Here is a 14,743-nt window from a genome sequence, read left to right as displayed (position 1 = left end):
TTCAAACAGTAATCATTGTTTCACATGAATTATAGCCACCTTTTTGCACTAAGGCTGGAGTCATGTTATTTGCAGCATTATTCATATGAATGATACTACAGTTAGTGGTGTGAAAAAAATATTTAATCTGGGTGTGTCTTATATGTATAAATGGGTGAATGCATGAGAGTCACTGTTATTAGGATGATCAGTCATTTTATTTACTTACGTATTAACCAGAATAGTGAAATGATCCTTCATTGGTCCTTTCGAACCACACACTGAACTGTGACAGCAAAGGTCAGTGTAATATATATGAACTATCTTTAGAGCAACCAGTCGACCAGCATGCTTTCAGAAATTGTCAGGATAGTAAAAAAGCTGGGAAAACTTGATGTGGATATTGGAATAACATGCAGACTGTGCACAAACAATTCAAGGATGTGAAGATTAAAGTCCAGACCCTGAAGATATGAGGCAGACACCTAGCCACCATGTTTACATAATGAGCATTATGGTTATTTTTGTGGGAATGTAATGTAACATGGATGTCAGCTGCAAGTGAAATGGTTTTATATGGAGGTATTTCTACAGTGCTTTAATCACTGAGTTAATTATTCAGGTAAAGCTTTTAAATCTGTAGTGCAGTGCAGTGCAAATGTAAACATTTTGTTATATTTGAGAAACAGATAGTCTACCAGTCCAATAATAAAAATATATATGTGAGTTACTATATCTTGAACGAAGTGAAAAATAACCAAATATTTCTCAAGTGCTTCTTATGAATAGAAAATACATGTTTACATATTTTGGAATGCCTTAAAGATGAAGTAATTATTCAGGTAATCATATCTCAGTAATATAATAACTCAGTAAGACAGAAGAGCAAAACTACTTAATCTGTAGGGGAAAATGCTTCTTAATTATCTTTGTAATTAATGAGATACAAGGTTACTTAAAATACTAATGTGACTATTTTAAATTGAAACAAATGTCTGGTATGTTCATTACAGTTCTTAATTAAGTTTGTCATCTGTGATACAGAGATATTGAGAAGATTCTGTTAATACGAAGCACATGTTTTTCTTTGAACAAGTTAAATTACATACAGTGTTATGCATTTTAATGCAGTCTGACAATGAAATGGAGCAAAGCTTTTCTGATCATGGGATATTACAATGTTATCTTTTGGTGGTATGTCTGATCAGATGTTGTTGTGGAGTGAGTGCAATGCCTTTAATGATAAATGACAGAAAATTGACCAGGCTAACTACATAAAGTATGACTGCTTATTAAATATATGCACAAATTCTATCACAAGACTGAAACCTGATGACTTATCATCTGCACTGTGCTCCATGTATAGTGTAAGTTGGTCTTAGGTCATTGATTTCCACTGCACCATTCCAGCCATCAGGAGTCATAGAATACTTTTAAAAAGACTCCTTCATACACATAAATCTATTTTGTTGTTGAAACAGGTTCAGAGTCTGATGTAGTTAAACTGTAACAATGTTATTGCCTTATCAAACTGCAGAGAGCAATGGTAAAAAAAGTTAACACCACAAAAAATGGGGTGTGAGGGGAACAAGTTGTTTTTATCAAGTTCAAAGCCGAGATTTAACTGTATAAATATTTTACATAATTAAAACCAGTTAAGTTAACTGAGCAATTCAAATGTCTTAATATGATGGAACCACATCTATCCATTATCAGCAAATCTACCAGCTACCAGTAGATAATAAAATACTTGCTGAAATAACTTTCAATGATCCTAGAAGGAATATTTTTGCAGGGGGAAGATAGCTTTACACCCCCATACCCCTAAACTTATACATTAATTCCCCAATGTTGCACATCAGTGAGGAAAAGAATGCTCATCAATGTTGGAGAAAGTTGTTTTGCCAGCTTTCCTTTGATCTGCCAGCATTAAGACTTACTATCAGGTTAACTAATAAGCTTCTAATTTGATATGGTAGATCAAAATAAATGTATGAGAACAGATGCAAAATTAAAACATTTATTTTAAAAACCTACTAAACTTCATTTTACTTCTCAAATATAAAACATGTTTGATGTTACCTGAGTCCTTTAATACCATACTCTCTAAATGGACCCTAATGTAGGTGTCACTTATTTTCTTTCAATGGTAGTATATTATTAAATCACCCAAGACTGTTATGTGCAAACGGCTACAATACTTGAAGCTTAAAACTTCTACATGTTCCTATTCAAAAAGATGCATGCCAGAGCTTTACTTATCTTGCAGTTTTCTGATATCTCTTTTATGTTTCAAAATGCATGCATAAAGACTTCATTAAAATCATCAGCAAAAAAACTATATCAATCGAAAATAAGTTCATAAGTTTGAGTTTATTGTGTTCTTCATCTAAAACAGTCTAAGAACACAGACTCCTTCAGGTTAAATTCAAATTTATGCTCACCTCCAAGTGAACAATGTTCTTTTTAAACTCACACATGGGCTTTATACCTTGAATAATTGTAAGAAAAATTGGTACTTACGTATTATCGCAACCACATTTTCGTGGTTGCATTATTACTTATGTTGGCCAGAAAAGGAGTGTGGGAATTAGCACAAGATATGATTTAACATCTGTATTAACAGCAAGAAAGTTTGTTGGTCTTACATTCGGGAAATTAAATAACCGTGAAAGTTACACACGCACTGTTCAATTGGATCGGCTGCTGTTGTACTGTTCAAAGGATTACTTGAAGTCTGAATTGTTTTTAATTGGCTGAGTTGCTGTCCTTGGCTAAAACTATTTCATGTGCAATGAGTTACATTATCGTATGTTACCATTTGAACTGAATAGCTGCTATTTTATGAAAATATACTTGGATTTCCATATGCCTTCCTCCTCTCTTCTGCTTCTGTACATCTACTAATTTCCCGGGTTCTGACTGAGCCCTACTGGCAGTTTTGTTTCTATCCCTGTTCCTACTCACATTACTGCTACTCATGTCAGTGTAATGTAAAATGGACATTATATTTTTTAATATTAGGTTTGGCCTTCACACCACGGAAACATTTTTTTTTTAATAATACTAGTTGGCATATCGGCAAGCATGCATTTCAAGGACCCCCCCCCCCCAACTGTAAACCAGGTCATAAATTCTACTGTACTTTATAGTTCTTAGCACCTTCTTTTCCTTGACTGTACCTAAGTGTTATTTAAGATTTTGGAATTTATGTATTATCGCAATGGAAGTAAAGCTATGTAACATTGTACTGGACAGAAATTTCGTGCTGATTTCAGTCTTGCATTTAAATGAGAGAAAATGTTTTCAAGCAGCGATATCTACCAGCTTACAAATGTGGTTGCGATAATACGTAAGTACCAAACATTTTTTTAAGTTTAGGAAGTGATTCTATGATAAATTTGCCTCTTCTGTCAATATGATTTAAATTGACTTTAAAATTTTTAAAGTCGTATCTGACAGATTTTGAGCTAGTGCAAAACTGAATACCGAAAAAACTTTGAAAGCTCAGCATTGTTCATAATATTAGATGCTTGACACAATTTATCTCTTATAGTTCTATATTGTATGTCATAACATGTTAAAAGCCATTAAGTGAACTTGGTGGTTCTTATCTTTCAATAATGATAATCTCATGGCAGATGTTTGGCGTACATATTCAGCATATAGCATTAAACTCAAGGATCACCTGAATTAAGGCTTTATACAAGTGACAGAGAGCAGTAGTTTTCCTGGAGTTTAAAGATCTGAATAATAAGCCTAGTATTTTGCTTGCCTTATCCTTAATATGTGTACCATTTAGCCTAAAACTTAGGTTATACCGGATCATGAGGTCCAGGCCTTTTATATATCCAACAGCTGCCGATGCTTTTATATTAGGGGGATAATTTCAGCTTTTGTTTATTGCCAGTCAGCAATATGAACTATTTATTCAAACTAAATTCTGAATCTAGGTGTTTTCCCTTTATAAATGGCATTTAAGTGGTTATTCAATTTATGATTATCCTTCGCTTTGCTAGATAGTACATTAATTGTGCAATCATAGGAGAATTTAGCAAACCAACAGGGTTTCTTTCTAAAAAGTTCAAAAACAAAAAGCTAAACTGCACTAGTCCCAAAACATAACTTTGTGGCACACTCATGGTCAGAGTTATGCATTTAGATAAGTGAACAAAAAGCACAACTCTTTTCTTCCATGTTGTTAGACAATTTGCAAGCTATTTTATTTATGGTTTGATATTACACGTTCGCTACAAAAAGGGAACAATCTTGAGAACAAAGATATTATAAATGACTACAAAAGTAAAAAAAAAACAATTAGCTAAGTCTTTAAAAAACAATATTTCATATGTTTATGATGAAAACGTATTAGTAGCTTTCAAATCATTACATGCACAGCAATGATAGTATCTCAAAGGTTCTCTGGTCGTCGAATTAAATGCATCCTTTACTCTGAAGTCACTGATACCCAGCATTTCTTTCATTTTTTTCTTCCCTTTTTGCATAATGTTTGGTGTTGTGGTAACTATATTCAAAACTGTCTTTATTAAAAAAAAAACATTTGATTTGACAATGTTTCTATGGCTGAAATTATTGACAATCTATAGCAAAGAATATTGTAAAATTTTGTTTTGATCCTCCTTAAAGGGATAGGTATTGATATGTTCGTTCGTAATATAAATAAAACATTAACACTCTTATTTGAAAATATTACATAACTGGTAATCCATTATGCTTTCTGGATATTTCTTTTCCAACAATCTCATTTTCTCAATTTCTAACGCAGTGTCTCTAGAGTAGCCATTCTATGGTATTCCTTACAACTCTTAAAATAATTCTCTCAGAATATTGATTTTTACATACCTTTGATGGCAACTATTATCTAGTAAAGTTTTGTTAATCTTGAAAACTTTTTAAAATAAAGAATTCAGTCTTCATGCATTAAGCTTTTATAAAATCCTTACTTGATTATCCTAACCTTTTACAATTCCAGTGTAAGCGATCGTTAACGCTAACTAGTTCAAGCCAAAGAGGCTTGCAAAGTTAACAAGTAGTTATAACCCAACATTAAAGCCAATTATTAAAAACAAGGCAAGTTTAACAAACAAACAACACCCCAAAAAAAGTAGGTGTGATGTACTTGCAGTACTGCAAGGTACTGGACGTTGCATTCAGAGGGTAATATTAGTGCCACAACATAATTCATTTAGTTAATGGAGACTCTTATAAAACCCATCCATACAGCAAAATTCATGTGTGCCACTTAGCTAATATCTTTATGTCTAGCTTGTAAAACTCCTGCAGTCAACCCCAGTTCCTTAACTTCTTGTATGAAGATAATTATAAATCACCAAAAAAAAACAAAAATCTTACAGAATCTAGCCCAGTACTATAACTAATGTTGAGTGAAGCATAATAATTTCCAGGTAATTCAATACATTCATTCAATATGCTCTGAATGTTCTGATTGTCCTTCTCTATAAAAATGCCACCATCTACATTACAGCCAAAATAAGTATATTTTCAAAAAGAGCTTCTATGTTCCTTAAAATCCCAAAAAATACATATATAAAATGGTACCATTATTGACCCCATTGTAGTGCCTCTTCATTGCAAAAACATCCCTTTTCTGACTGGTATATTATCATTTTCAATTATTAAAGCACACAATGTAAAAATTAAGTAAATGAATATGTTGTTATAGCAAGAACATGATAATAACAACCGCTCCAAACTTAACTTTCTGTCTTAGTGAATTATAGTATTTTACAACACATTTAATGTCAATAGTCATAAATAATCCATTATATGCACTCCAACATTTTTCTATTTAAATAAAAAGACTGTTACGTCCTTAATATAACCCATATGTCAGAAACAAGAGGCTTAAGGACATAATCATGCAAGCTAGAAGCAGCTTTAGTTACAAACTTTAGTTCTCCAACAGGTGACATGAATAAAGGACAGAAAAAATTTGTATTAATCTTCAGCAAACTATATAGATAAGGATGCAGAGTTCAAGCCATATTTATTTAGCCACAAATCTTGTATGTGGTACTTACATAAATCAAAAGTGTTGGGTTTAAGTTAGACCCAAAATCAGAAATTTTAGGCACAACTGCCATCTTTCTGTTATTATCACCACCATATCATTTTTTATTCATGTTAGACAAATCCTTCTGATTTCTAAAATATTAAGATATAGCAACAACTTACCTAAATCAGTTGATGGCTTATGGACAAACTCATACCTTTAGTCAACAAAGATAGTTCATTATGTCAAAATGTCAATTAAACATGTTGAAAGCACCTCTGTTCACTTCTAGGTTCACCCGCTCCTCTGCTTTTTGACCTATTGCTTCAGTAGAAAGGAGGAATAAAAGTGAGTGTTCTTGGATAGAAAGGGAATAGAGTACATTAAAACCTGTCACTGTATTTCCACAGTATGTTTTCTCAGGACCTAAGGAAATGAACAAAGAGTATTACATTCCCTTTCAGCCCCGTGCTTCTCCATGTCCTTAACATTATTTTATATGCTGCTCACCTTGACTGATATGCATCTAGGTGCATGCTATAATTTGAAATTCCATTCTAAAATGCAAGCCTGCATCTATTTACTTTGGTTAAGTTGCCTTGTCTTCAACACTTCCTTCATCATTTTTTACTGTGTGACAGGCAACCTACTCTCTTCTATAGAATGGTGATCTTCTGATATACAATTGCATTGATTTTGCTTTTCTGCAGCTACATTTTAAGTGCAGGATATCATCTTTTGTCATATGTCTCTTGTTTACCATTTTCTTCATCTCTTCTTGGTCTTTTAGATTTCCATTGTGACTCACTCAAAGCACTGTTTCTAGTTTAAATCATATTTAAAGGACTTCTAGCTTTCTTCTTGACCACACATTGTTTACCATTAATGGAACACATTCAATATTATGTATCTGGTGGCCTAAATCATGTATGTCAGTACTCTGCCTTTCTCTTTTCTGTAATTCATTAACTACCTAATACTATCTTCTTGGTATGCCGCTCTTATTTTGCCTACATTATTTTGAACTGAGCAGTGCTGATTAGAGCTGATCCCCTAGAAGATTTTGAATTTTGAGCTATTAGGGCCTGAAGATTTCAGAAGTGTAATCATATATTTGAACCAGGATGCCAGTGTTAGAGGAGCGTGCTCGTTAGTGCTCCTGCTCTGCATATGCAGTGGAAATCGTCTTCCTATGTCAGCTGATTTTAAAGACCAAATAATGAAATTTTGTGCAGCGAATTGGGCGCTGAGATCTGCTGTACTCCAGTTAACATGTCTGCATATACTACACCCTGGTCACATGACAGTGCTCGCAGAACTTGTTTATCAAGGTTAAGTGTGTTTGCCTCTACCATAACTTTAAACCTCTTAAATTAATCGGTTAGTATTCATTTTAGTAATACAGTTTAAAGCAAACATCTTGGTTTATAAAGCCAATCAGGGCTGAGTTTATACTGTAAGTGCTGCTTTATATAACACTGGTCGAAGCTTGGCACCAGACAATATTCTGTTTTTTGTTACGGGCATTATGCTTCACAGCAATACAAACACTGCAGGGTACATCACTTGCATAAATGTGTGAATTTGTTTGCACAGCAGTGTGGTGGGTCGGTGCTGTTTTTTTTTTTGAATATCTAATTTCACAGATGTCCGATTTCTTGGTTTCAAGAACATCACAATTGCTCTCTGCTCTTAAACTCTGCTCTTAACTACCTAATTCCTTATTTTTAACTTCTGTATTTGTCAAAAACCTATAATTCCACACTTACTATTATCTTAACTATGACATGTTTGCATCTTTTTTTTTTTTGTTTCGTTTCAAAAAGCTAATTAGCTACTCAAACATTTAATTCCTTAAACTCAGAATGATGGTGCAGAAGTAGGACATCCATCTACACTGCTGTCCGAAAACCCTCTCTACTATCCCTGGCCAGAGTGTGGGAAACTAGATGCCTCTGTGACCTCTGGTGAAGACCACAAGATTCACATGTCATTTCAGGTTAATACAGGGGATGACAGTGATTTCCCACTCCTACAGCTAGGGAAAATAGGTGGTCATGACAAGAACAATGGCTCCCAGACTCCATGTTTATTATTCCCCACTGGATCCCTCATTCCCCCCAGCCAAATAGTGAGTTATTGTCAAGGCCAGCTCCTTGAGGAATAAGGGGTCTCACTCAGCAAAGGGTTAAGTTTGGAGTGCACATTTGGATCAGTTGAGAAGGTGCAGAGATGTGTGAGCAGGGACACTATGGAGGAACAGTTTGAAGTTACATATAGTCAGAGGAGTACATAACAAAAAAATCTCCTTTTTTATTTTCAAAAATATACTTTCTTCTATTTCTCTTTAATTTTTGAAATTTACATTTTATGAAATTACCATCTTAAGTTCATTTAGGTCTACATACTGTGTCATTTTCATCAAACAGACCAAAAGTAATGTCAGTATCATAATGGAAGAGTTTCAAAAGTATCACATTGTCAGTACAGCAATAGCATCAGGCAGTACTGAACCTGTCTGCTATACACTACAGATCCAATATTGCTTTTCATTATGGATAAAGCAGTCTACAAAATATTAAAAGATCTGGAATGAAGTCATGCATTCATGACTGATAATGGAGTCTCTGTGCAGCTAATCCTATGATAATGCCTTACTGTAATTGCGAAGACTACCACCAGCAAGATGTCATTCAGTGGCCTGACTCAGACTCAGACTCAGACTGTGACTTACTAGGCATACTCTGCAGTGCAAAAAGTCTGTCTAGGAAGGCAGAGGGTTGTAAATAGTGATGTAGGGGAAGAGTGGATATTGCTGATATAACAGAAATATAGGCCAAAGTTGATGGGGTGGGACATGGAGGTGTGTGGGCATATGTTGTTTGGGAATGACATAGAAAGGAGAGAAAGGTATGCACAGTCAATTTGCATAAAGAAATATATCAGAGCTGAGGAAAAACACTAAATTAGGAATGGTTCAAGGTATAGACATGGTTAAAAGATAGGGCAAAAGAGAGCTGTTGGACTGAGACAGTGTAACATCCATGAAGTAAAGCAGGAGAGGAAGATGAGAGAATGGATGAGACAACAAAGAAGTGGAGTAGGTGGAGGAGGTAATACTCATGGGGAATCTGAATTTGCCAGTAGCAGACTGGATGATTCAGAGCTTCAGAAGAGAGAGGGAGCAGAAGCTGATTAAGATCTTGGACCATGAGGACTTCATTCACTGGTTCAGAACTGTATCAGAGATGGTAGAGATCAATACATGATCCAACCAACTGCAAGGATATCACTGATATCAGGGATAAGGTACCATTAGCCAACAACACTCATACCCCTGTGTGGTTTAGGGCAGGGGAAGGGTAGAAAAAGACAAATAGACAAAGACAATAGCATGGAATTTTACAAGAGTAGATTATGCTAGTCTGAAGATGTCATCAAGGATCATTTAGGAGGCTGGGAGCAAATCAAGGAAGTAAACAAGCTGTGGGATTGGAGCTGGGCTGGAATACTTATATTGACAGGCATGTGTGGAAAAGACAAAAATGTAAATGGAGAAGAAGTCCAATGTGGCTACAAATGAATGTGAGGCTAACAGTTAGGCCACAATATATGACTTACAAAAAATGGAAAGGAATAGGAGCAGAAAAGGAGGGGTTCAGAACACAGAGGTAACAAAGACAGTAAGATCAATGAAGTTTAATGCTGAAAGGAAGTTAGAAGAGGGGATCAAGAAGAGAAACAAAGGTGTTTTAAGTACATTGCATAAAGAAGAAAGGGAGGGGTAGAACTGGCAAGGCTGAACAAAGTTGGGTGACAGATCACAGTAGACTGGAGATAAAAACAGGGTACTGAATGAATACTTTGCTTCAGTCTTCATAACAGACAGTGATGGAAATACAATATACTGGGGGGAAGCAGACTAGAATGAGGAAAGTAGTAGACATACATTGGAATAGAGGGAGTAAGTAGATAAGGAATTAGATGCCCTTGGCGATGTCAAAGCATAAGGACCAGATGGACTATTTCCCAGAGTTCTCAGAAATCAGGCCAGAATGTTGACAAACTCCCCAGCAGAAATCATTAACAGATCACTGACTACTGTAAAACTGCCAGAGGACAATAAGGCAACAAATGTGGTACCTTTTATTGGGGATGCAGAAAAAATGTGGGGAAATGCATGACAATGACCTTAACAATAGTGGCAGCGAAAGTCATGGAGGTAATCCTAAGGGGAATGCTGGACATATTTCTTAAGGATGATCATCTTTACAACAACTGACATGTGTTCCTGTCAGAATTAATGGTTAATTAAACCTTATCCAGTTTTTATGATTGAGTTATGAGTGAACCTGACAGGGGAAGGACACTGTCCCACATAGGTAGTGGATAGAAATCTGGAAGGACTGGGATTAGTGCCAATAATTACAGACTGGACAGCTGCAAGGTTGAATGGAAGGGCACAGAGGATTGTGATGAGAAGAATAATATAATAAATTAGAAAAGTGAATAATGGAGCTCTTCAGGGATTCTGTCCTTGGTCCAGTACTCTTCAATGTGTTTTGTATCAAACATTACTGATGGAATAGATAACAGCATCAGTCTCTTTGCTGATGATGACATGAAGATATGTGCAGCAGTGGATGAAGAACCTAGTGGAGGATTTGGAAAAGCTGACCAAGTGAGCAGAAAGGTAAAATACCAAGTTTGATACATGCAAACCCAAATTATTGCATTTGGACCACAACGACCCTAGTGTCATGTCTCAGATGACAGGGTTAGAACTGGTGGCAGTAAAGTAGGAATATGATCGGGAGGTGTTGTTCCTATCTGCACTGGATCACTGCTAGAAGACCAAAAGGGCAGGGGCAGTAGCAGAGAGCTGCAACATATCCTTAGTGGGATAAATTCCAGGATGTCCTCTGGACTGGTGAGCAGGTTGTTGCTGGCATCCCTTATGAAAGGTGTCTGACTATCTTCTTTATCTTTCTTTCTTTGCCTTGCAACCTGATATAGTTTCTTTGTACCACTTACTGAGTCACTTTCCAGAAGTTGGTACAGTGCCTCTGATGCCCTATTCTTTGTTATTGCAACTTCTTTCTTAGCTTCTTTGTTAGCCAATCAGTAGTCCTTCCTAGCCTGGTCAGTCTTTTCTGTCTCCCACTTCTTCCTGCACTCCTCCTTTCTTTTGACGACTTCTAGATTCCTCCACCAGCTTTCCTTATGTACCTTATTGACATACCTGGCTCAGCCACATATCTTTTCTGTAGTCCTAACACATGCTGTTTTTAGGTGCTGCCTGCTGGGATGCCAGCAATAACCCGCTCACCAGTCCAGAGGACATCAAAGGCAGATGGAAGGAGTATTTCCAGCAGTTCCTGAATAAAGAAAACCCCACAGAAGCTGTACTACCCAAGAAACAGCCTACAATGAAAGAAGGAAAGGAGCCCACTCTAGAAGAAGTAAGAACAGCACTAAGGAAGATGAAGTCAGGGAAAGCAGCAGGCTCAGATGAGGTCACAGCAGATATGATAAAGATGTTGGATGAGATAGGGGAGAAATGGCTCCTGAGGGTACTAATAGCAGTATGGAGAGAAAGGCTTATCCCAGATGACTGGATAATAAACATACTCATGCTAGTGTACAAGAACAAAGGGGACATCTACAATTGTGGGCAGTACAGAGTCATCAAATTCCTATCACATTGTATGAAATTTCTGGAGAGGGTGATTGATAGCGGATACACAGAGTAGTAGAATGTAAGATGGGAGAGGAGCAGTTTGGATTCAGATTAGGATGCAGCACAATTGACCTGATGTTTGCATTGAGACAGATATTTGAGAAGAAGCTAGAGATGAGGAGAGAGTCCAACTGGGCATTCCTAGACTTGGAGAAAGCATATGACAAGGTCCCAAGAAAGCTGATCTGGGCAGTACTGCAGTGGTTTGAAGTCCCAGAAACAATGGTAGAATTAATGCAGGCTATGTACAAGGACCCAGTGACTCAAGTATGAACACTGTTCGGCCTGACAGAGGGGTTCCCATTGGGAGTGGGTGTACATCAGAGTTCATCTCTGAGCCCACTGCTGTTCATACTGGTGATGGACTACATTAGCAAACATGTTGAAGGGGACGGATCAACAAAGCTGCTGTATGCAGACAATGTGGCAGTACAGGCAGACTCTGAGCTAGAACTTCAGCAAAGGATAGGAGAATGGAATGCAAATCTGAAGGCACACGGGATGAAACTAAGCACAGATAAGACAGTGGTAATGGCAGCAAATTGGGAAAAATCAGAAGAAGCTGAGAATAGAGACAGAAGGGAAGATAGTGGAACAGGTAAACAGCTTCAAGTATCTGGGAGGGGTAATTGAGGAGAAGGGTAGTCTGAATGATGAGGTCAAAGCTAGAATCAGAGGGGCTGCAGCCAACTGGCATACAGTATCAGGTGTAGTTTATGACAGAAGAATGCCAAAGAAGCTGAAAAGTAAAGTGTACAAGACAGTGGTGCAACCATTACTACTGCATGGTACGGAAATCTGGGCAGTAAAGGAAGAACAGCTGAAGAAGCTATAGGTGATGGAAATGAAGTGCCTAAGAAAGGTGGTAGGATGCACACTGTGGGACAGATGAAGAAATGAGGACATACGAGCAGAAGCCAAAGTAGTTCCAATTGCAGGAAAGATCAAAGAGAACAGATTACAGTGGTTTGGGCACATGTGTAGAAAAGCAGAAGACAATCTGGTGAGGAAGATTTGGGACAGACAGGAAGAAGGTAAGAGGAAGCGAGGACATCCAGCAAAGAGGTGGATGGATTGTGTGAAAGAAGATCTGCGACAGTCAGGCATGAATGTTGAAGAAGGCAGGACTGTGGTACTGAATTGAGAGAGTTGGCGACAGTTAACATGATACCCCGACCCCATGTAGAGAAATGGAAGAAAGGGGGCTGATGATGATGATGATGATGATAAATTCCAGGAGCAAAAAGGTAATCCTTCCACCGTACAGGGCCTACTTCGGTCAATAATATATACACCTTGTGCAATTCTTGAGGCAAACTAAGGAGAAATACATCATTGCTGGAATGTTTTCAAAGGACAACTATAAGGAAAATCCTTGAAATGGGGATTAATGAATGTGAACAGTGGCTAGAGGATCAAGTGCATTTCTTACCTGAAACCAGAAAAGACAGGTGTACATGATACTGGCATACCAGATCATGTCAAAGATTTATGACGGAGTCACTCTGAGCAGGAAAGGTGGGTGGGTGGGAAGGTGCACAGGCACCCAACTGTATGGACTAACTACTCAATAGGGCTCAGAAAGCACTTTTGCGCAAGGGGAATTGTGGACCCATGAAATGGAAAACTGGAATGGGCAGTAGAGAGTAAATTTATAGAAGCACTCAAGAAGACATGAGAGCGGTGGGAAAAAGGTAAATAGGAAGGACTAATACTTAACTCATTACAGCCTATTGGCAATTCAAGGCATTTCAGCAGTGACATCCTACTGATGCCTCTAGGCGTCAAATCTTGATTCTTCTTATTTGCATTAGTAATTCCAAATAATTCCAAAATCCGTTAAGTACAAGGCATTATATGATTTCATCTTAAGATGACATAGTGGTAAACACAACTGTATTGAAATTTGACCAGAAGCATAGCTGGTTCAGTTAGCACCCCGGGCTGGTACATTGAACCAGTGCCCCATCCGCTGAGCTCTTTCAAGTGAAGAACAAATCCTCCTCGGCAAAAGAAAAAAAAAAAGACAGACATTTCTACTACTGACACACCAATCAGGTAGATACATGACACCCCGTCCCAGCCATTCCGGTCCCATTTCAGTGCCCTACCCCAAACTCTCCTTTAACATATTTTACTAAAAAAAGAATGTATTCTTTTAAACCGTAGGAAAATGTTGCTAAAGTTTATACCCTGCCTACATGGACCACTATGGTGCTCAGATTTTACTTTAAAAAATCTTCTGTTTAAATTGAATCAAACTGTTACAAGTGCAACAAACAGTTGCTATGGCTTATACCCTGCATATATGAAATACTACAGTACTCAGGTTTTAGGTCAATATAGTTAAATTTTGTAAGCTGTTTATACAACATTACAAAATTAATATTTACTGTGTTTATTGCAACTTACAAAATCCATTTTAACATCTAGAATTGAATGAATGCAATCACTGAAAATATTGATTTGTGCTAAATATTTTGCCATTTAGAGTTTTCTAGTAAAACTTACAGTTCTAGAGATATGAACATTTGTTTGAACTGTGCGGTGTTAAGTTCATTTTTTTAAAAGGATTAGGCCACAATCATTGGAAGTTAGAACACAAACTAAAAAGAGCTCCCCTTGAAGGGAATGAGATAATGCTTTCATTCAATGGTACTTTGCCACATTAAGAGTTACTTGACCAGCTCATCTACCCTGTTAATAATTATAATAAATAAATAAATAAATAAACAAACAAACAAATAAATAAATAAATAAATGTGTCCAGAGTATTCTTACAAGATTAAGGAGATCCTGGTTGTACCACTAGTTTTAACACTGCAAATGAAAATCAGCCCTGCTGTGGAGCAACATAACAAACTGTGCCTGTAAGATTATATTCTAAATCAGTCTCTTCAAATACCAGGGCAATAAGTTTCTGTATTGTCTAATGGTGTGAAATAAATAATTTCCTTCCAAATGAAAAAAAAAGTGGTGATAAATCAAGG

This window comes from Protopterus annectens, chromosome 5.part0 (genome assembly GCF_019279795.1).
Source record: "Protopterus annectens isolate FY-2018-M chromosome 5.part0, PAN1.0, whole genome shotgun sequence".
Lineage (NCBI taxonomy): Eukaryota > Metazoa > Chordata > Ceratodontiformes > Protopteridae > Protopterus > Protopterus annectens.
Note: the sequence above shows the minus strand (reverse complement) of the source record.